The sequence below is a fragment of the Chrysemys picta genome, chromosome 1 (genome assembly GCF_011386835.1).
Source record: "Chrysemys picta bellii isolate R12L10 chromosome 1, ASM1138683v2, whole genome shotgun sequence".
Classification (NCBI taxonomy): domain Eukaryota; kingdom Metazoa; phylum Chordata; order Testudines; family Emydidae; genus Chrysemys; species Chrysemys picta.
The window spans coordinates 156710100-156734893 of NC_088791.1; the positions used below are offsets into that span (position 1 = coordinate 156710100).

Here is a 24794-nt window from a genome sequence, read left to right on the forward strand (position 1 = left end):
CATCATCATTAAGGCTGCAAGTGTGTCATGGAGGTCACGGAAGTCATGGATTATGTGACTTTCTGGGACTTCCGGGACTTCTGTAGCGGCCGGTGTGGCTGGCTTGGGGGCCGCCTGAGCAGCTCGGGCAGCCCCTAGGCCAGCAGCACTGGCCGCTGCTGGGACAGTCTTGGGCCACCACCTCCTCCCCACAGCAGCAGCAGGAGGAGTTTGGGTGTGGGAGGGGGCTGGGGGTTGGGGCATAGGAGTGGGTGAGGGCTCTGGGTGGCGCTTACCTCAGGGGGCTCCCCGGAAGCGGCGACATGTCTGTCCCTCCCTCAGCTCCTAGCTCAGCACACTGCCTCTGCCTGCAGGCACCGCCCCCGCAGCTCCCATTGGCCACAGTTCCCAGCCAATGGGAGTTGTGGAGCCGGCGCTTGGGGCAGCACGCAGAGCTAGGAGCTGAGGGAGGGACATGTCCTTGCTTCTGGGGAGCCACAAGGAGCCAGGTAGGGATCCTCCCAACCCAGTCAACCTTCCCCCCCCCCCCCAACACCAGCAGGGGTCCTGGGCCACTCCACCCCGTGCATCTGCGGCACCCCCGGGCCACCCTCCCCCCGAGCTCCCGCAGCATCTCCACATACTCATCCCCGAGCAACGGTGGTGCTACCAAAGATTCATTTGAAGGTCAAGTGGCACTTGAGGAGGATATTACCGATTACAGGGGATTACAAGAGTCTCTGTGCTGCAGAAGTGCACTATTGATTTCCATCGTCTACATGCTAACCAATGCTGTGCAGCATCACTGCTAAGGCAAGTGGGCTTGACCCAAGACTCACTGAAATCAGTCAGCTTTGGGTCATTCTTTGTGTGAGCAACACATGAGGGCATTAACGTGCCTCTGAGCAGACCAGTCCTGGTCAACGCCACTAAGAAGGAGAGGGTGAGCAGTGCAAGAGAAAATGTAATATTTCTGAGAAAATCAGTTCCTTATAACATTGATAAGAAATTTGTGACCAACTCATTAGGGTCTCACTGTGCTGCCAGGAGACCAGGACCCAGTTCACACAAGCAGCTATTGCTGGTGCAAAGGAGCTTTGGAAACAAATTAGAGGGAAAACACAACTAATCTGTATGATGGTAAGGATGGCATCAAAGATTTTATCATGAGTCTTGCATAAGTGGTGTTTTCTTTATAGCCTCAGCTCCTGGAATCATGTGATTGCATGAGACTCTCAGTTTTTTTAAGTAAGTTGCTTGCTTCCATGTTTGCAGAGAAAAGCTAGAAAACACGAACAATAAAAGTTGAAAAAGCAGAAGGCAAATAAAAAGACTCAAAAACTATTACTTTTTTTTAATGTCATGATTTTAAGCCAATGTTACTATTTAAGCAGGAAGCCTGACTCATTATTTTTAAACACTTGGGAATGGTGATACTGTAAATAATGCCTGCATTCTTCGTTTTCCTTTACCTTTTGGAAGTGTCGGGATCAGTGATGACAAAGAGTGTGAAAAGGAAATGAAGCTTAATGAAAAAATTGAATAAAGTCAAGTGGGGAGGCACCATTAGTGTGCAAAATGGAAAACAACTTGAAGTAGAATTACATGGAAGAATGACGACTGGAAAGGGGTAGGAGAATAGGCAGAGACAGAAACAATGCAGATGATTATGTTTATTAATTCTTGCTGTGCAAGACCATGCTAGACTTGCTGTCCCCATGCTCTCCCAAGATTGCTGTTTGGAAGGCTTAGAAAAGGGGGAAATTTCCAAAATATTTACATCTTCTTTGGGGCTCTTATAATTATTAAGCATGTGTGCAGGCTGTATCATATTCATCTCCCTTTGAATTTTGGGTTTTTATGACTAGTTTACAAAGAATTAAAAAAACAGATGTGTAGTTTGACTGAAAGAAATGTAAAACAATGGTAATTTTTCTCAGATCTTGATGGTCTTCATTTTAGTTTACATACTGAAATGCACAATTTTTTTTCAAAAGAATCATTTGGAATCAGGTTGTGTGTAGTGAATCAGGATACGCATTCATCTGAGACATAAACACTTCTGGCTTTAATTAAGAAAACATGGTTTTAAAGGATGTTATTTAGCAGACTGCAATTAAATATAATTTTTAAAATAACTAAATAACTTGCATCTTGTGACATGAAAATGAAGGAATATAACTGCAAGATGTATAGCCTGCTTTCCTGGCTTGATTTTTTACTGGTTGGACCTTCTCTCCAGATCCGGGACTATCATGAATAGAGACTGCCAATTTTACTGAGATGTGGCAAACTCTATTATGGTTTTGTGATGTGGTCAAATGTCTACAAAGGAGACAACTATTTTTCTTGATATTTGTTAGATTTAAACTCAAGTTTCAGAGATGAAAAGCAAATGCATTATAGGTCCATAAAAGTCAATAGTAGAATTTCTGTTGACTTCAATGGGCTTTAGTTAAAACCCTATGGGTGAAATCCTGGCCTCACTGAAGTCAAAGGCACCAGGATTTCACCCCAGAGAGCTAGTACATTGCATCACCTAGCCCATCTTCAGACTTGAACAACAGCAGTAGCACATTGAGGCTTTGAACTTAAAGCTCCCAAACAGGACTGGATCCTCTTCATACTTGGATGGGAGACATCCAGGAGAAAAATACCAGTTTTTGCAGGAATTGGTATTGGTAATACAGCTGATACACTTCCCTTGGAGGAAATATTGCACTGATGCTGGAGAGGCTTTCAGATCACACATAAATGAGAGGTCCTGACTATTTCTGGTCATTAAAGATCTCATGGCATTTACCTCCTCCTCCCCCTCAAATAAGTATGGCTGCTTGTCTGAATGTCCTTGTCGCATTCACATTTGAGTGACACTTTATGGACCAAACAAAACCTAAGCAATTTTGATAACAACAATTTTTGATCCAGCACATTTGATGAAAATGTTTTGACCAGCACTAATGGATAACTATATCCCTCCTACTCAAGTTGTCCTGCAGCTGTGGAATTCGTCTACACTTCAATCCACTGCAGAAGAACCTGCATTTGTGCCTCAGTGGGGCTCCGTGCACAGCCACCCCCTGTATGTTACACAGTGCAGGACAAGGCCCCTCATTTGTAATTGAGAAGAGTACATTGATGTTTGTGAAAGCTGCTATGATAGCAAGTGACCTTTTTGGGCTATAAAGCCTGGATATTTTTCTCAGCCGAACTGATTATTTTGTGACTGGCCGAACGACTGCTTTGTGAGGTGATACTCTTCCAACTTTTTGTTTAAAATAAAAAATACTTAATCAACTACAAAAATTACAAACAAATATAAACAGCAGTTTAAAAAAGCATAAGTACTAAACCCCCACCACTTATGTGTCCAGTCTAGCGATTGTCATTTCTCAGTATTAAAGCTGCACCTAGTACAAAATTTTGTTAAGGTGCTAAATTAAAATGCAGACATGTGTCCACCACAGCCTTTCATTCCCAGGATCCCCACTAACTGGGACAGCGGTTCACATGCTTTAAGTGGTTGTGGCTTTCATATGTCTTTATTTCTGGTTTAAGTTACTGTCAATAATACAGGGCCCTTTACCACACTATCTCAGGGTATAAGTTCTTGGAAGCAGTAACAACTGGGTTGTTTTTCTTCCTGCTTGTGTGATCACTTTAACTTTAATTATAGCTGTTCATTTATTAAAATAAATAACTAAGGAATATAAGTTTTAAATTCCAGCTGTTCAAACAGTCTTTTTATTTTCTTTGTGCACACAGTGTGGTGGGCAGTTTATTGTATCCATTTTCCTTTAAAATCTTTTTAATTCTCTCAGAAATGTCCCAGATATTTTCCAGACATCCTTGATGATCTCTGTATGAGAGCCACACTGGGCCAAAATCATGCCCACTGAACAGCATTTCAGTATGAATTAATTTGGCATTGCCTTAAATGTACAAGACGCATACCTGAGGAAATGTACACCTCACGAATCTCTGTTCTAGGTGGTGTTCTGGAGACACTGCTAGTGGTTTGCTGTCTCTCATTCACTTCACCCCTATGCTGTCTCCTTCATGTGAGGCCCCACACTGGAGTCCTCTCCTTTCCAAGCATGCCCCTTTCTTCTGAGCATTTCCCCTGAGGGCATGCCTACATTGCATTCAGATATGTGACTGCAGCACATGTAGACATACCTGATCTAGATATAGCAGTGAAGCACAGGCTAGTTGCTTGAGTGCATACCCAGGATCCCAAGCAGACTTGTACAGCCTGTGCTGCAATCACATACCCTGAGACACATTAGCACTCATCCTTGTGTTCTCTCTCTCTCACACACACACACACACACCTCTTCTCTGTGGGACCCCAACTCCACACACTGAAACATCCACTTGTAATAGGTTACATTCACCACTGAGGCACCTCCTTGTGGCTACATCTGGGCATTAGCTCTTGCCCTTCCATCAGTCTTTCACCCCAAGCTCTCTCTCTCTCTCTCTCTCTCTCTCTCTCTGTGGACTCGGGGTGTTTCCTCTTTGTGACTTGGCCCTTGAGCCAGGTCACTATAGTTCTCCCCTTCTGGAGGTATCAAAGTCCCACTGGACATACTGTCTATCTCCAGTCTCAAGCAGTCTTCTGATCTGCTTCCAACTCTGTGCCACTTTCCCAGTGGCCAATGGAGGAATCCAGGCCTGCCCCTACTCCAGGTTCCAGCCCAGGGACCCAATACTGGCAATCACAGCCTGCTCAAACGCTGACCCTATGCTGTTTCCCTGGGCTCTTTCCTACCTCTCTTCTTTATCTTCTAGCCCACTGGGTTACCACTGGAGCTTCTTCCACTCCCTGTGATCACTTTACCCCTCTTGACTTCTTGCCAAGGTAGGATCCTAGGACTTATTCTTCCCCTAGAGCTCCTCCTTGTACCTAGTAAACTTCTCCCCTCTCTAGAGAGTGACTGCAAAGGTCTTCCCTGTAGCCTTTCTCCTATCACCAACTTCCTCGCTTTATGAGCCTACCCCAGCTCCTCCCCTAGCTGGGCTTCATCAACCATTAGGCTTTAACAGTCCCTGGTTCTCCTCCAGATAATTGGCCTATTTTACCTGTTCAAGCTTCATGTGGAATGAACACCTGCTTACACCGCTCTCCCATGCATACTGATTATGGACACCTTACAGTCATAATCCTACACTCCCTTCCCCATCAAATGTGGAGGTGGACTCTTTCACGTAGAGAGACAAGGTGGGTGAGGTAACATCTTTTATCGGACCAACTTCTCTTGGTGATTTTCCTTTGCCCACCTTGTCTCTCTATTATCCTGGGACCAAATTGGCTACGCCATCATTATATATCTCTTTCAGGTAGGACCGTTCTCTCCTCTGCCTCCAAAAAGTAAAATGAGGGGCCTCTTATAACCTCATCCTCCTCATTTCCCCCCATCCTCCAAAGGACTGAAGAAGAGAAGAGGGAGTGGAGATGACTCTCCCAGCCAGATCCCTGCCTCACTCATTGCCTGTGATGAGGAGACACAGCAGAAGGTGATGTCTCCCAGCAGTAAACAGGTGCTGAGGGCCTGAATCCAGGAGAGATTCAGACTATGAACTGTAAGATCATATTTAAGGGCTATACATCCATTCTAAGCTCTTTTGTACTGTAACCGTAGTCCGGATGGTGTCTATATAAAGGAATTTGTACTTTCTATTATTATTGTTTATTATTTTTATTATGATGATTCCAAAAGCAGGCAGTACTGAGGCCTATTGTGCAAGGTGCTGTACAAACACATAGTAAGAGGCACCCCCTACCCTTTAGCATTTGCAATGTAAGTAAACAAGACAGACAAAGAAAGTATTAAGGTTGTTGCTTTACAGCTGGGGGATTTAGGAACAGAGGGATTAACATTCTGATTCTTATTAACACGAAGGGCTAGTCTACACGACAACGCTACATCGGCACAGCTGCATCAGTGCAGCTACGCCACTGTAGCGCGTCTGGTGAAGATACGCTATGCTGATGGGAGATCACTCTCCCATCGGCATAATTACTCCACCTCAATGACAGGTGGTAGCTTACACCCCTGAGCGACGTAAGTCACATTGACTCAAGTGGCAGTGTAGACAAGCCCTTAGGCACCTTTACAATGGTCTGGGAGTATCAAGTGGCCTTAAAATGGCTGTATATCACTTTAAGGCTCATTTATACTGTCAAAGTGGCTTTATTGTAAATGGGTATCAGGCCTAAAGGGTGTATCTACACTAAGTAAAAAGTTCTAGTTTTTTACCACGTGGTAGCTAACATATGGTAAAATCCTAGGATGGACAAAGCAGTTTGTAATTTTCACGCGTGTTAGCAGGTGGGGGTAAATATTAGGGGGAAGCCTAGGGTTTACCTCAACCAGATAACACATGTGAAAACTACTACTGCCTTGTCGCACATTACTTAGTTACCACATGTCGAAAACACCTCTTTCCCTACAGAAGGCCCAAGTAATTCGCCCAAGGTTACACAGGAAGTCTGAGTCAGCGGCAGGAAATGAACCCACATCTCTTGAGTTGCATGTCAATGCCTTAATCACAAGACCGTCTTTCCTTTCTAAAACAAAATGAGTGCCTGCAGGAGTGTATGGTCACTCACTGGGCCATTCACCCAATCATTCACTCAGCTGATCCTGAGGTTCAGTCTCATACAGTCTGATTCTCAGCACAAGGATTTGCAGATAATCCCTGTGTTCCATATTGAAATCTTTTGAAAATATGTTTTTTTGCCAGTTGTCAACCCCATCTATTGTATTCGCTACCTAGTGCTATCAGAAATGCAAAATTTAGGGCTGATTCTAATCTCACTTACACAGGAGTAAATCCAGAATAATTCCACTGATCACAGTGGTGTTACTTCAGATTTTCACTGACTTCAGAAGCAGGCTTATAGTGAAGGAATTCATTCATAAAACTGAAATCCCACCATTTTCATACTGAGTACAACCCAATTACAAGATTTTAACTATTTCATCCAAATAGTTTTGTAAGTATTTTGACACACTGTGTACAAAATGTGCTACGTCCACAAAATTGGTATTTATATTTTACAATAGCAATCATATGGTATCTATTGCCAATCAAGAGACCAGTTTTCTTTCCCCTGACTTCAATGGGATCAGGACCATGCTAAACCACCTTCTCTCCTCATGTTGTTTTGCATGTTATCCAGCTTGCTAGCTGCTATAAGACAAACCTTCAAAGAGGAAAATGTGATGTCATTTATTGTGGAAGAACAAACAGCTACCCCATTAGAGACTTTTATTGCGGGGGGAAAGGCATCAGATTAACACCAGCTGGTTCTGTTATAGAGTAGGCAATACAAGAGAACGCCTATAGTGTCTTTCAGCTGTATTCGCTCTCTTGCATCAGACAAGGTGTTATCTACAGGCTCTGATCCAAAACTCATTGAAATCAATGGGAGTCAAGCCCTAGGAGAAGTGAGGAAAGGAGCAAAAAAAGACATAGGGAAGAGAAGAAACTTTCCCTGACTCTGGATAGGCAAGTCTATTGTAAACAGTAAACGCTGGCCTCTCTTCAGAAATTTTGGCCTGCAATTTAAAAACCTACTGATGCTTCATGGTTTTTTTTTTTTAAACTTTCTCTTTAGAGACAATTGTGCTTATATATCACTGCTTTTCTTCCCTCTTAATTAAAATAATGAGATAGCATGTTTTGCATGGAAAAAATAGGCTTTGTGTCTTAGTTCATCTGTTCCTAATATTTATTCCAAAACATAAACCTCAGCTGTCTGTGACATCTCCGTTTCTATGGTAATGATTTTTGAGGTCATATACAGGACTTATAGACCTTATCTTGAAATGGTTCTTATCTAAAGCAGGCAGGGATATCATGGTATTTAGCAGAGGTGATTTTTACCAGTTAACGTCACGTTTTTTATCGCCCTGGGAAAACCTAATTAGTCCCAGTGTAAGGCACTTTCTGTTTTTAAAACTGTTTCATTAATGCACACCACATTACACTTAGTTTTAGTTACATATTCAAATGATGGTTCCATAAGGCAATAGATTCACAGACTAAGTTAGGATTGTACAAATAAAAAAAACACTGGGTGTAAAACTAATATATGTAATTATAAAAATGAACATTGGAATGTCTGTATATATATTTAGGTTCAGTATTTTCTCAAGGAAGTTATACATATCACAATTCATATATCAGTTGTCAATATTATAAGAAAAGTCAAAAATATTTGATTACATGAAAATGATAATAATGCAGAGGTGTAGGTTTGAAGCTTTAAACAGTCAGAAGGATGCAGAGTTGCAGACTACAAGTCCAGGTCCATTGGGCCATGCGGCATTCTATAGCAGCAGAAAGCCAACTTTCATGTAGGGGATAGATCAAGCCTATTCTTCAGTTTTGAAAGGACGTATCCAAACTTTGAAATGACTTGTTCTATGCTGGCTGGACACTGATGCAGTTATTTTTCCCAGTTTCAAACCAGTATTTACGAATGCCCTGTCCTAAACTAATTTTCCTGGGAAATTTCCAACCCTGAAAGCAGAGGCAAAGAAATCCAAACATGAGGAAAGTACATGTTTTGGATGTAACATTTCAGGATGGGAAATGCTTTCTAAAACATCCTGTACCATAACAAGGGTTTCGTTCACATTTGTGCAAGAAATGGACTAGATTAAGAATGACTGCTATCCCCAGATACTGCCAGAATACCTAACCCCTTGTGAGAACCATGAACAGATGTGCCATGAGATCTCCCTCATGATATTTTGGCTAATTTCGCAAAGCATTGCTTAGGCCTGGGCATCAAAAAGCACGGTGGTGCTGACTGCTAAGTGAATACCACACACACACAGCCACCTCCTGTGCGATCAGAAATGTTAGGATGTGACTGAATCTCTTCCCCTCACTCTCACTTGTACACATTTCAGTGCTCATCCCGCTCTGTGCTTCTCATTACAAGTTCTACTTGCACATTGGGTTTTCTGTGAAATGTGCAAGCCATCTGCCACGAATCTGTTTGTTTTTGAGCTCATACATAAGCCATTTCATTGTGAATAGGGCACTTATCAGTTTCCCTTGTTATTATTTATACTTTGAGGTAGGTTAAAGGGGTCGTAGACCACCAACACACTCCTAGAATGCCCAGATGCATGCAGAACTATTTACTATAAATAACAGAAGATGTTTTTCCAAACCAATTTTTCTGCTTTTCTTTTAGTTTGATTTTTCATGAGTTCTGACTTTTCTGTTTTTTTCCCCTGACATATGTTAACAAATAAGGACAGAAACACATTTTAAGTATATTAGAACATCACGAAAAGTACTCATAATTCTTCACAGAAAATATCTAACATAAAAAAAAGGAGAGAAAGGGAGAGAGAAAATTTAGGAGGGCTGCCACAACTAGTGTACCATTTAAGAGACTGATATTTTTAACCATATGTTTTAGTGTGAACAGTGCTGTTAAATTGTCCTTTTTTTTTTTTGGTATGGATACCTTAGGTGGCTACATTATGGTATCTAAATGATGAGCTTACTTACAAGGTGATAAGTGATGTTTTCCCCCTCTCTCTGTGTTTGTGAGTGCATGAAAGGGCATTATTACTCATAGAAAGCTTTACTGCAGAAATAGGCTTTATACTCGATCTAAATGCATCCAGATTGGAGCTCAGTCTGACCTCTTCCAAGGAGGTATTCCATGGCCAGGGTCTTGGCACTGACAGTGTTCTCCCTCCAATGGCTGAGAGTCAAAATATGCTGTTCTTTCTGGGTATCATCTCAGTAGAGCATAGCTGCCTCTGTGGGTTGTGGATAATGAGGTGGTCTCAGAGGACTTCCATAATATATGTATTTTTTTAATGTAAAAATATTCTTTCAAGATGAGTTATTCAAACGATCATAGAAATATACATCTGCTGTTCTCCCAAATCTGGGTGAAGGCTCAATAACTTGATAACCTGAAGTGTGAATTTCATTGTGGGGGTCTTGTTTGATTCACGGGGCCAGATGTGTAAGAAGCAGCAGGTAAAATGAAATGTGACGTCTCCACATGTTTCTGTGTTTCAGTGAGGAATTTCCACAGCCTGCACAGCATTGCTCCAGTGACCTCAACAGGTGTCTGTACCAATAGAAAGCGGTAATTTAACTCACTGCACAACTTATTTAGATTATTCTGTCTCCAAAGGCTTTGGAGTGAGAGGAAAGATTCTTCACTTCATTAACCACTACTTTGCAGCTGTTACAAAGATGTGAAGAACTAGACAAAATCTGCCAGTTTAAGGTCACAAAATAAGCACAAATAACCAAGTTGATTGTGGAATATGTCTGGCTAAATACTACCAAAAAAGTGGGCAAATATTCATTGAATTTTTAAACCAATTGGCTTTAACTGTGTTTAGTCCCTTTTGTGTTAATTTTCCATGACTATTCTAGTGAATGAGTAAAGTGGAAGGCATGTTTGTCAAAAGAACAAACTTAAAAAAATGTTTTATAGAATATTCACCTAATGTGAACTTAGAATTTGTAACTGAAAACCTGATTCTAAGAGTTATGCTTATAAATCAGGGACAGAAACATACCAAGTGACCGAAGAGCTAAATCAAACCACCTAGAATATATGCAATAAACTGCTTGCAAATAAATGACAAACCAAGAATTATTAGACAAATCAAGAATAAATTCTGTCTAGAACTGGTCGGGAGCTTTTTGACAACATTTTTTTTGTTGAAAAACGTCAATTAGTTGAAACCAAAGCTTTTCATGGAAACATATTAGTTTTTATGACATTTTCATTGGGAAGGTGTCTTGGGTCCAGAATGCAATCTGTGGGCAAAACACAAGAGCTCTACTGAATAATAGCCAATAGCCTAAGGGTTAGAGCTCTCGCTTGAACTGTGGAAGGCTAACTTCAAGTGTCTGCTCCAATTCAAGCAGAACACACATGCACCATTGGTTTTGGGAAGGTTTCTTGGGTCCAGGATGGAATTTCTGGTCACAGCCAGAGAAAAGCTTACCCCAGAATAGCCTATATCCCAGTAGTTAGGGCAGTTATGCCTGAGATGTGGAAGACTCAGGTTTAAGTCCCTGCTATGCCTGTATCTCCCACCGTCCAAGTGTGTGCCCTAACGGTGGGGATATTGGCTATTTGGGGTTGTATATTCTTCTCTGGCTTTTTCTGTGAAATTTTTTGAAAATTCTTGGTTTCAGAATGGAATGCAAAAATTTTTGGAAAACGGATTCTCTTTTTCTGGTCAGCCCTAATTCTGACTTCAGGCAACTCACAAGCAGAAAAATAGGCAAAATTTGCCAGGTAAATTATCCATTAAGAATTCTGCATGCACCTCTATTGTAGACATGGCCTGAAGGCCATATATTTTTAGGAGCTCACAAAATGAAGTTGGCCACAAGAGAAAGATGTAACCTAGCTTCTGTATGTTTCTTTCTTGACTGATGTTGTTCACACCTGCTGTAAAACGTATCTAGGAAAATCTTCACTTCCTTCATACACACAACTTGTACTGATCCTGTACTGAAAGGATTCAGACCTGTGACAGTGTCCTGGAACTCAAGTTAGGTTTATGCAAGTGATCTCAAATGAAGGCTGTTCTGCCACAAGAAACTGTTGTGTTTGTTTTGTTTGCTTCTTTGTTTGATCCAAATAGTTAATAGAAAAATGTTTAGAAATATTAGGCAGAGCTTTGAACATTGCTAGGGCCCTACCAAATTCACAGCCATGAAAAACGCGTCATGAACCTTGAAATTTGGCCTCCCCCCGTGAAATCTGGTCTTTTGTGTGCTTTTACCTTATACTATACTGATTTCATGGGGGAGGACCAGAGTTTCTCAAATTGGGAGTCCTGACCAAAAAAGGGAGTTGCAGGAGGGTCACAAGGTTATTTTAGGGGGGATTGTGGTATTGGCACCCTTACTTCTGCGCTGCCTTCAGAACTGGGTGGCTGGAGAGCGGTGGCTGTTGGCCGGGTGCCCAGGTCTGAAGGCAGTGCCCTGCCAGCAGCAGCACAGAAGTAAGGGTGGCAATACCATACCATGCCACACTTATGTCTGCGCTGCTGCTGGTGGCAGCTCTGCCTTCAGAGCTGGGCTCCTGGGCAGCAGCTGCCACTCTCCAGCTGCCCAGCTCCGAAGGCAGCGCCGCTACCAGCAGCAGCACAGAAGTAGGAGTAGCAGTACTTCAACTCCCCCTACAATAACCTTGTGACCCCACCTCCCCACACACACATACACACACACACACACACAACTCCTTTTCATGTCAGGCGGACCCCTACAATTACAACACCATGAAATTTCAGATTAAATAGCTGAAATCATGAAATTTACTATTTTTTAAATCCTATGACCGTGAAATTGACCAAAATGGACCATGAATTTGGTAGGGCCCTAACATTACTATTGGAACTCTTTTTAATATCCTGCCACTTGAAAACCTAAGCTGTTCTAGAATAATGAGTCCAACTTATGAACATCTCAGACACAGTAAAAATTAACTAACATATTTAGAAATCTCATTAAAATATTTTTCTTTTCTAGAAATTATAAAGTCATGATATTAAAGTCTGATATATTTTAGGGAATAGAAACAAGTTATACCCATTAGGAAGGGGGAGATTCCCTACTGTTCCATTAAATAATCCTTATGACTAGCTTGGAGGGTTCACAAGATGTTGGACCTTAAACCAAACATTTGTCTAGGAGTGAATCTCATTCATCTTCTCCTCAGTCGAATATATTTCTTTTTTACTGGGGGGCATAGGAGGAGGAACTCCACATCGGGGGTGAAGAAAGAAACATTTCTATGGCAGATTGTTTGGTTTTTAAATAGTGGCTCTTTGGTTGCTGCTTGAAGGTTGGGAATGTTCAAATCAGTGGGCAGAGCACAGGTGAAGTGTGAAGGCTCTGGAATTTATCACCCAGCTATCACCAGCACATATGGATATATCTCATTTCTACATATGTACTGATGTGCAAGTGATATTATATATAGGATCACTTCACTCATGACTAAAATGCAACCATTGATTAACAGTGCATAGCAACGGTACACAACAGTGCAGGCCGGAAAGTGAAGAATTAATTTTAGGCTACTGGTGAATTTGGGATGGCAGAATGTAATTACCCATGCTGGAATCTGCCCAGCACAGCAAGGCTGTAACACCCCTTAGCACATGAAGTATCATGGTTTTTAATCTGTCTACTTTACGTATTCATTATAGGCTGTCTTAGTAAGTGGTGGGGCTCTTGGTTTTATGTCTTATACACAAAGGCTCACATAAACCTACAAAAGCCAGTGAGCCTGAAATAATACAGAGGCCCTGCTGTTCCTTTCTCTTTCCCACACAGATTTAACAATTAAAAGCTCCAAGAGTAACAGTAAGGAATAGAAATAGAGAATTTGCAGCAGGTGTTTTGCCTGAAGGCTCAGCGCATTACGATTCCACCTGTGCTTATCTAATTCCAGCCAACTCAACCTCCTACCACCTCATTCTCTAAGAAAGTAGAGAACGTAGTGACTCAAAATTGGAAGAGAGAAGAAGGTGGGAAGAAAAAGTGTGTTGGGCCTGCCTTCGGCTACTAAACTTTTTCCTCTGAACTATCCCTTCTGTGGTAAATAGCTATGTGGATCACACCAAAACTGCTGGGCTTGCTAGAAGAAAACAAAATTAAAGTTCCATATAAGTTCCAGATGTATCCAGTTGTATGAGTGACTCCTCTGCAACCTACGTAATGAACATGGAGTTACTTATGACGGGCTAGAAAGTTGTGACACTGACCCCATTGTATCATGATTAGTGGCGCTGGAGTCAGAGGGCCCATGTTCTCTATTGATGAGGTACCAGGAAAACAGAGAATGTGGGGAGTTAGGCTGGAATGGAAGAAACACATGACCCTGTGGACAGAGCAGTGGGCAGGCTTTAATAAAGTTGTTCAACTTAACGTGCATTCAGCTTCACTCTTTGTGAATGAAATGTGGTGGCAGCATCAGAGCTGTGAGTTCTCTGCAGTGCAGCAGCTGGTAGCATGAGCCATGGAACTGGGTCTGAAGTCCCACCCCTAGCCTTGAATTTTGCAGTCACAAAGGTAGCCCGGTGGAAGGGGCTGTTCAAGCTATGCACAGACCTGGCCAGACAGGACAATGACAACAGCATCAGGAAAGTAAAACAGTTACTGTATCTTACTGGGGAACAAAGCAGAGCTCATTACTGCCTCAAGTCTCTCAGCAGTCCTTGGAGCTCTGGGGACCTATTGATCCCCAAAGCAGAACAAAACTCTAGAGAGACACAGGTTTTTTGCTAGAAACCATCCAAAGGAGATGGGATGGACCCCATTTTACTGCCTTACACACCCTGGCTGCTGCATGCAATTTTGGGGATTTGACAGACTCCTTGATTCGGAACAGGATAGTCTGCAGCACTGGGGAACACCACCTATGGAAGCAGCTGCTCCTGGAAGGCGATCTCACATGAGACAGATGCTTAGACATGGGGCATGTAGCAGAAGCCTCAAGAGAAAGGATGAAAGCCCTCAAAGGCACAACACCCCCAGAAGTACCTATATAGTGAGACATCAGCAAAGGAGATCAGGTGACCAGGGTTTCATACCCTCAATTAGATGCATTTACTGTGGGAGACAGCATGAGCAGGTAAAGGAGAAGTGCTCCACACCAGGACAGCATTGCAAGGAGTGCTGTGGCAAGTCAAACTATTTTAGCAGTGTGTGGAAGAGCAAAGGAATGTACAAGAAAGATTCAGTCAGACTTGCACTGAAGGACATCTGCTCATTGAGAGCAGATTGAAAGCAGATCCCAACAAGATCAAGGTGGTCAGAAACCTGGCAACTCCAGTGGATGTGAAAGGGGTCAGCACTTTACACGGACAAACAATTTTCTGTCCAAGTTCTGTCCATACCTGGCTGCAGTAGCAGAACCCATACGTCAGCACACAAGGCAGCATGTCAAGTGGGGCAGGGCAGGTCCCCAAGAGCAAGCATTTGACATGCCAAAACAAATGACAGTGGTATGACTGTCCTGCAGTCGTACCATCCGGGAGATCCACTGACACCCCCGTGTTAAGCATTGGAGAAGGGATTGGGTGTAGCTGTTCTGCAGGAGCAGCCAGTTGCTTATGCCAACAGAGTCCTGCCAGAGACTAAACAGGGGTACACCCAAATAGGAAACGACCTGCTGGCTGTAGTATTTGGAGTGGAGCAATTCCATCAGTACACCTGTGAACTCCCAGTAAGAGTCAATCAGACCACAGCCCCCTATAGACAATCATGGCAAAGCTCCTTCTAAGTGCTCCAAAGAGACTGCAGTGCATGCTGATGCACCTCCAGTGCTACCAGGAAGAGCTCAGATATTGTTCCGGACTATTACTTGTGTTAGCTGACACCGGAGCAGGGCACAGATACCCAGTGTCAGTGAGTTGGGGGAAGGGTATTAGGAGACTGAATCCATTAGCATGCTGCATTATCTCCCAGGTTCAACAGCAAAGCTGACGGAAATCAAAGAGGCTACGGAGAAGGACGTCCAACTACAGTCAGTCACGAGAGTGATATTACAAAGTGGCCAAAAGAAAAAAGCCAAGTACCAGAATCATATTTTAAAGCAGGGTTGCAACCAGAATTTTCCTAAGGACAGAGCCCAGAGCTCTCCCTCCCCTGCCATGCACCCAGCCCCAAGTTCTCTCCTCCACAATCTTGCCCTGCATAGGCTCCCCTTCCCTCACTGCCTCTGCACCCAGCTCTGAGCTCTCCTTCCTGCACCTAACCTCAGTCTCCATGTCCTGAGGTCTACCCAGAGAGGTGGTCAGGCTGAAAAGCACCATCCGCAGATACAGGAGATCGGGGGTTGGGGGAAGAGGGTTGCAATTATTTGTTTTTAAGGTTTATGTTAAAACAACTTTTCTCCTTTACAAATCTTGATCAGTGGAACTGGAGTCAGAGGGCCCACCTTCCCTGCAGGGACTGTTATTGACAAGACATCAGGAAAACAGGGAACATGAGCAGTTAGACTGGAAGCAGCCCAGCTGCACGGACAGAGAGTGCACACAGGGTTTAATGAAGTTCCACTTGCTCAACTTAACCTGCATTCAGCTTCACTCTTTGCAAATGAAACACCCAAAGATGGTCCTTTCACAGTCCACAAACCCCCTATTTTTACCTTCCAATTTCCCCATTCATGGAACTACAGCAATATAAATGGGTGGTGGCTGAGAGCCAAAGTGACAGCTGAGAAATTAATAGTACAGAGATGGAAATCTCTTTGCATTTTGTTTCTAAAATAGTGGGGCTTGTAACAATGAGTGAATTAGCAGCTCTGGGGAGTGTATCCTTCTGACTATAGAGACATTTAATGCATAATAGGGTCTCCCTTCCTATCTGATAGAGTGCTCTTAGTGAGTAATAGTCACACTTACTCAAGTAAATATGCCCTCAATAAACTGAAAGCATGTGATCAATCCAGTCAGATACTTTGTAAAACAAAAACTGGAGACAATAATATAACATACATGTCTAGCCTCTGTGTAATTCTCTCTCTCCCGTATTGTATCCGAGTAGGCTTTAAAATATTATAAAAGATTAAATTAAGGGAAAAACATTTACCCAAGCCGCAAAGGGAATTTTCAGGCAGCCATAATTCTCTAGAATGAGACTCAGAGGCTTAGCGGCCAGTTCTCTAATGAGTGTGGGAGCCTAAATTAGAGCACAGCGATATAATCACATATTAACAGCCCAGAATCTGCTAGTGTGCCACCTGGAATTCATTCATCATACTACAGTCATTCACTAGGTTTTCTTACTGACTGCTTTGGACCAACCAACTCTACTAAAACACTCTATAAATTTCCAATGAGATTATCATAGCAAAGTTTATTGCCTGTGAACAGATAAGGTTGTTTCTGGTTTTTTGTAGGCATAATAAAGTGCAAACATTAAATACGATTCTCCCAGCAATTAGTCAGTAGTAGAAAACATGGTGACTTATTCAAGGCAGCAGTCTTAACAAACTCTAGTAGGCATAGGTAACAAAGTGCAATTTTTGAAAGTATTAGAGTACTCATCTGTAGCAAATGTTTAGATGTAATGCAAGGAATACATGGGTGGAAAGCAGAGGCAGAAAATTCATGGTGGGATAAGAAAAGTGGCTGCAACATCACCTCCAACAGGGGGCATATATGGGCCATCACAGCCCCAGATGGGCGTAGTGTTGGCTGGGGAGGGGTTGTAAATCAGACAGCTAAGAGATGCAGCCTGCCCTCAGTTTGTACCGGAAAACGGCATTGTTTTAACCACCATATGTGATTCAGGCCTCCAACTGATCTACGCTGTCAACTACATTTGGGGGTTTTGCAGGGGATATAGCATGATACCGCTCTCAGGAGTACAGCCTCACACTCTTCAGAATATCAAACCACTCACTGATCCCTGTGCAGCCTAAACCTTCCCCAATGTGCCTCCCCTAGAGGCTGTACTCTCCAGGATGTTGTGAAAATGCTAGAGCAAGTAGGAAGTGGTCTCAGTAGCAGAATATGGGGCCTATACATGAGCATTTGCACAGCAGAATGCTGGGAAATGTATGAGTCTTTGCCCAACAGTTTTAGCCTCTCTCTTCTACATTGAAGTAGTTTTTCTGACATTTTAATCTTTAAACTTTTCTTTCGGGATAGTCTAGTGCATATTTTTGAGCCACTACAGTTGAGACCTCTCAAGCAATTATAGCAGCTGTTCAAATGCTAATTCAGAGTAGATGTGAGATCTTAGAGATCTGACTTATTCTTCAGTGGCCAGCAACCTTCTTAATCATGACTGGTCATCTCCTAGGCCTATTGTACATGGTCAGCAAATATTCTAATCAAATTAATGGATCCGTTCATTTCAGAGTGGAGAGAAATGGAGCCTTGTTAAATGTTTAAGTCTTCCCATCTGTTTATACAGTGATTCTTGTTCAAATGAACGGAAGGTCCATTCACCAAAACAGTAATAGTATCTTATATTTCTTTAGCACTTTTCATCCCAAAGTGCTTTAGAGGCTGGTAATTATATACAGAAATCACCCACAATTGAAATGCAGTCAGCTCCAAGGTGAAATACGGCAGCTGTTTAACAGTACATAGCAACACTACACAGTAATTTAGGAAAGGACACAAAGGACAATACTTTATCCAAGTGAAACTTTCAGGGGGAACTTAGCAATGCAGAATCGGAAGCTAGCCAGGGCACTTGTATTTGTATGAAAAGTGCTGTGGGATCTTTGATGACAAAGAGTGGTTAGGAGAGTGTTATGTTCCCATACCACCTTACCTTCAAGCTTCTCAGTGTGAGATAGAAGCAACTGACATGTGACATAGGATCAAAATGAGAAATACCTTTGTTCTGTTATACATTGCACCATAAATAACGGATTATCATTTTTAACTGTAAAACCTGTTTTAAGAATGGGTTCTCACTATGTAAACGAAATAACTATTTACATAAAAAGAAAACTAGACAAATAATATTTCCATCACATGTAACTGAAAGGAACCCCATGCATGGCTCAGTGGTGAGATTTGAACCCAGGGCCTTCAGATCCCCAGCATAGACCTCAACCACTTAAACTAGAGGAATCAATGTTATTTGCTCTGTTTTCCAGCCACTAATGAGAAATGTGACACAGATTTTTTTGTCAGTGAGTTACACAATTGTTTGCTCTCAACAGCAGTAGAACGTTGGGGATTCCTGGTTTCTATTCCCGTCCCTGGAAGGGCAACGTTATCTAGTGGTTAAAGCAGTGGCTACAGGTGCATAGATGTTTCATATCCAGTCTGAGGAAGCATGGATAAGATTTGGGTATGTCATATTACAGTTCTAGGTTCTGCTTCTGGTTCTAAGGAAAGGAAGGAGTAAGAGCAGCAGAATAAGGATAATGGACTTCAAAAAAGCAGACTTTAACAAACTCAGAGAACTGATAGGTAAGGTCCCAGGGGAAAAAAACCTAAGGGAAAAAGGAGCTCAGGAGAGCTGGCGGTTCCTCAAGGAGACAGTGTTAAAGGCACAACTGCAAACTATTCCAATGCAAAGGAAAGATAGGAAGAATAGTAAGAGGCCAATATGGCTGCATCAGGAACTCTTCAATTACCTGAATATCAAAAAGGAATCTTACAAAAAGTGGAAACATGATCAAATTAATAAGGATGACTACAAAAGAACAGCACAAATATGTAGGGACTGTGACGGTGTACCCCATAAGGCTTCATGGGAATATGCTTATGAATGTATATATGATAAAACTGGAATATGTTTTATGCTACATATTGCATGTAACATATCTATGTAAAGGTTATGATCTACTGAATACATTCCTCCTATTTGTATGCATGTATCATTTTTGTACTTGAAGTTAGGAATATTGGCTGTATACTTGCTTGATTTCTATTGAGAAAGGAATGTGCAAATTAAATGCCCAATCAAGAACCACTTAAGCCAACAATGAACTTGAAGACGCCAATCCACATCAGAGCTTTCCCAGGAATGCGGCTTGGCTGGTAAGAAACTCAGTCATGCATGGACATGTGACTTGCCCATGTGACTACAAAAACTCCATCTTGGAGCAGGACTTTGCATAGGAGAGAGGAGGGGGTCTCCCCCAACAAGGGAAAGTCTATTTAAGCCTGTGGGAGACCCCTCTATTTTGTCTTCAGCTGGCTAAAGAGATATCCTCTCCACCCCCAAGGATACATGAAAGAGACTGGAATGAAGGACAGTAACTACAGGGGGTGTGAGTGATTGCTGGACCCAGACTAGCAGGAGACTAGTGTGTAAAAGGAAGCTTACTGGAACTGGTGAGGTTTTATCTGTATTCAGTTTTCTCAGACATAGACTTGTGTGTTCTATTTTATTTTGCTTTGTTCTGTCTATTACTACTTGGAACCACTTAAATCCTACTTTCTGTATTTAATAAAATCACTTTTTACTTATTAATTAACCCATAGTATGTATTAATACCTGGAGGTGGCGGGGAGGGGGGCAAACAGTTGTGCATATCTCTCTATCAGTGTTATAGAGGGCGAACAATTTGTGAGTTTAATAAACAGATTTATTTGGGGTTTAGACTCCATTGGGAGTTGGGCATCTGAGTGTTAAAGACAGGAACACTTCTGTAAGTTGCTTTCAGTTAAGTCTGCAGCTTTGGGGCACGTGGTTCAGACCCTGGGTCTGTGTTGGAGCAGACGAGTATGTCTGGCTCAACAAGACAGGGTTCTGGATTCCCAGGCTGGCAGGGAAAGCAGGGGCAGAAGTAGTCTTGTCACATCAGTTGACAGTTTCCAAGGGGGTTTCTGTGATCTAGCCCGTCACAGGGACAAAATCAGAAAGGCTAAGGCAAGGAACATAAAAGGTAATAAGAATGAGCAAGAGAAACATGAAGGTAAGTGTGTAGGTCCTCTGTTTAGAGGGAAAGGAGAGCTAATAACTGATGACATCAAGAAAAGTGAGGTGTTTAATGCCTATTTTTCTTCAGTCAGACCAGAAACTCAACACAATTAATATTGACAACCAGGGAGAAGGAATGCAAGCCAAAATAGAGAAAGAACAGGTTAAGTTAGATGTGTTCAAGTCAGCAGGGCCTGATGAAATTCATACGAGGGTACTTAAGGAACTAGCTGAAGCAATCTCAGAGCCGTTAGCAATTGACGGGAGGGGTCCCAGAAGACTGGAGAATGGCAAACATATTATCTACCTTTAAAAAGGGGAACAAGGAAGACCTGGGGAATTATAGATGACAGCTTAACTTCAATACCTGGAAAGATAATGGATCAAATTATTAAACAATCAATTTGTACATACCTGGAGGATAATAGGATTATTAAGGAATAGTCAGCATGGATTGTCAAGACCAAAATCATGTCAAATCAACTAGAGGAGAAGCAGTAGGTGTGATATATCTTGATTTTAGTAAGGCTTTGGACACAGTTCCACATGACATTCTCATAAGTAAACTAGGGAAATGTGGTCTAGATGAAATTACTATAAAATGGGTGCACAACTGGTTGAAAGACTATACTGAAAGAGTAGTTATCAATGATTTGCTGTCAAATTGGGCAGGTATATCTAGTGGGGCCACAGGGGTCAGTCCTGGTTCTGGTACTGTTCAACGTTTTCATTAATGACTTGGATAATGGAGTGGACAGTATGCTTATAAAATTTGCAGATAACACCAAGCTGGGAGGTACTGCAAGCACGCTGGAGGACTGGTTAAAAATTCAAAATTACCTTGACAAATTGGAGAATTGGTCTGAATTCAACATGTTGAAAATCAGTAAATACAAGTGTAAAGTACTTCACTTAGGAAGGAACAATCAAATGTACAACTACAAAATGGGGAATAACTGGCTAGGTGGTAGTACTGCTGAAAAGGATCTGGGGGTTATAGTGGATCACAAACCGAATGTGAATCGTCAATCTGATGCAGCTGCAAAAAAGGCTAATAGGATTCTGGGGTATATTAACAGGAATGTTGTATGTAAGACCCAGGAGGTAATTGTCCCACTCTACTCGGCACTGGTGAGGCCCCAGCTGGAGTACTGTATCCAATTCTGGGCACCACAATTTAGCAAGAATGTGAACAAATTGGAAAGAATCCAGAGGAGAGCAATGAAAATGATAAAAGATTTACAAACCTGACCTATGAGGAAAGGTTAAAAAAACTGGGCATGTTTAGTCTTGAGAAAAGAAGACTGAGAAGCAACCTGATAAAAGTCTTCTATTATGTTAAGGGCTATTATAAAGAGGACTGTGATCAATTGTTCTCCCTGTCCATTGAAGGTAGGTCAAGGAGCAATGGGAGATTTAGATTAGATATTAGGAAAAACTTTCAAAAGATAAGGGTAGTTAAGCTCTGGAATAGGCTTCCAAAGGAGGTTGTGGAATCTCCATCATTGGACACATTTGAAAACAATTTGGACAAATACCAATCATGGATGGTCTAGGTTTACTTGGTCCTACTACACTACAGGGGGCTGAACTTGATGACTTATCAAGATCCCTCCCAGCCCTACATTTTTATGACTCTATGATTCATAGGTGCTGGAACTTGGGGTGCTGGGGGTGCTCCTGCACCCTTGGCTTGAAGTGGTTTCCATCATATACAGGGTTTACATTTTGGATCAATAGCTCTCAGCATCTCCACTATACAAATTGTTCCAGCACCCCTGATATGATTCTACCAGAAGTGACATTGTGCAAACACTCAGTTAACTGAATTGTAAATTGGAAGGAATAATACTTGCCTAGCTCCTCAGGAGGTATGAGGCCTGTCACAAGAAGAAAGGCAGGGAAATGTGCAGAAATATAAACACTAGTGAGTGGAAGAGTTGAGCTTAGAAGTCGTGGCTGCCTGTCTCCTAGTCTAGAACACACTCCCATAAACTATACAAGTGTCCTACAGTACAAGACCATGTACTCTCTGTCTCCCTTTCACAGAACATTGCCTAGCTTTGCAGGGCTACAGAACAGAAAGGAAGATTTACCTAAAATGCAAAATGTTCCCTATAATCTGGGGACCGTTTGCAGGTCTCATTTGAAAGAGAGGACCACTAACATCATGGTACAGCCTAACACTTGCTGAGCCATTTGGCCAGTATTGACTCAGAGAGTGAGGGGCCACCTGCTAAACCACCAAAACCACTTCCTGCTGCATTTTGGTGTTCCTGAGCGGTCTCCCCTCCAGGTACTGATCCAGACTCACATTGCTTGGCTTAGCAATGCTGAAAGAGAACATCATATGACTTTATGAATAGTTAAATAATTTTATGTGCATATTTAATGAGAGTCTGGAAGAGCAGCAAAAATGGATTTAAAAGAAATAAACATCTGAAAAAATGGAAAATGTATTTCTGGGAGCAAACTGAAGTGAAAAGAAAATAGATGTAAAATATTTAAGAAACCAGAGCTGCAAATTGTTACTTTGGCAAACAGACCATACCCATATCAGTTAGTCCCATTGAGTTCAGTGTAAGAACTACTTGTAGAAGGGTCTGTAGGATCAAGCCCTCACTCCCTGAAATGTTGTGTTGCCTGGGTTCCGCTGCAGCCTTTCCCTGACTTCCCTCCTGTTCCTCTGAGGCATCTAGATAACCCTTTATACCATCATTCCAAAAATCCCAGTGATTCCATAGTAGTTTGCATTGCCTCTATTTTTCTGCATATTGATAATCAGATTTACAAAAATGTGAGTTCAGTTCGGTTGTGCTATTGTCAAGTAGTTCTTATTTGTACTGTTCTTATTGGTATTGTTAACTTCTACATTGTTGTACCTAAAGCCAACCAGGCCAGGACCCCATTGTGCTAGACACCCTACAAACATACAGTATAGTAAAGGTTAGTTCCTGCCACAAAGAGCTTATAGGTTCCATTGATTTCAGTGGGTCTGCTCACATGCGTAAGGGCTGCCAGGTTGCTCCCAAAAGTTGTTTTTTAAAAGTTTCTGGCTTTGTTTTTAGCTTATGAAAAAGAAGGCAGATTTTAACTAGTCTATAGCCTGGAACTCAGCAGGGTTCCCCCATCCCACTGAAATATTTCATTGCCATTCATGCTACAATTTTGGGAAGACATGCAGCCCCTTGACAGACATTATACACTTCCATTTACAGTGACAACCTTCAGAAATGGTGTTTTGTTTGCTCCATTGACATTTAAATTCTTTTCCACATTTTTCTGTTGGTTTAGACAATCTGAATCTTGAAATGATGGAAGGATACCTGCAGCTTCCTGGGTAAACTGGTGCTATTGGCAGCCAAGCCAAACACTCGCGCTATAGTTTGCCACTCCACCAGAATTCAGAAAAAGTTAAACTCGTAGACTCCATCCCAAGCAGACCGTGAGTAAATGTTTAGTCTGAGGTATGTTATCTTATTTCTCTTTGATTTGACAACCAACCTGTTCTGCTGGGGTTTTTTTAAACGCTGTCTTTGAAAAATATATTGGAGTCAGATTTTCATGAGCCTCTGTCTTTCTGGCTTTGCTGAAATCACAAGAACCTCTCTGGGTCAATGGTGGGGTGGGAAATTGCTTTTATAGACTCTGGTTCTGGAGAATCCCTGGCTCATATAAGGAAAATGTTACTTAGGCCGAATGTTTTGATGTAAATCAAAAAGTGTCAAACATCTTATTTAATACTGTCAAAAGAGCATCCCTTTCATGAAATATTGGAGATGTTCCAATGTACAGTTGAGCTGGGTAGTGTTATGTGTCAGATTAAGACCTTCTGTGTTGAATCCTTGGTATTGCTTTGTGGTTACAGAGGATAATTACAGTACAGAATGAGTTGGCTTTGCTATTGCTGACGCTTTTGCTGACAATGCTTAGATATTCACTTGAGTAGTGGAATTTCTTTGGCCGTGGAATTCACTCCACTAGAGGGGAGGCCGCCAATGTGCAAGGCACATCCTTTTGGTCAAACATTTGTATGACTATGTGTGATGGCTAAAAAAGTTTTTCTTACAGTGTGATGGCACTGAGTATTATGTAAAAGGGGCTGTTTATGTTGTTTATTGCAAGGAGTTTAATCCTATGTATGACTACCGTTTTTTATGTCTCATGTTCCCTTGTGACACAGTCAAGTATGCATAAAAATTATTAAATGCATTTAAAATCATTATTTTTTAGACTCAATATCATAACCACATCAGATTGCATCTGGCTGAAACCCTTAAATTAAACTCCTCCTTGGTTAACTAATTCTTTTAAATTCATTGGAATTACATTAAGGTTCAATTTGTCTGAGAAAGCAGAATTTTCAAGCTCTGGGCACCTTAGTT

General features: G+C 41.9%; 1 long non-coding RNA gene across 1 annotated transcript in view; it reads left to right on the forward strand.

Moving 5' to 3' along the window:
* LOC103307366 (uncharacterized) overlaps positions 1 to 23828 on the forward strand; it is an 86431-nt gene extending 62603 nt beyond the window's left edge. The window contains exon 3 of the long non-coding RNA XR_006175099.2: positions 23704 to 23828. This is a non-coding gene — a long non-coding RNA (uncharacterized LOC103307366). The remainder of the gene's footprint in view (positions 1 to 23703) is intronic.
* Positions 23829 to 24794: the final 966 nt, after the last annotated feature.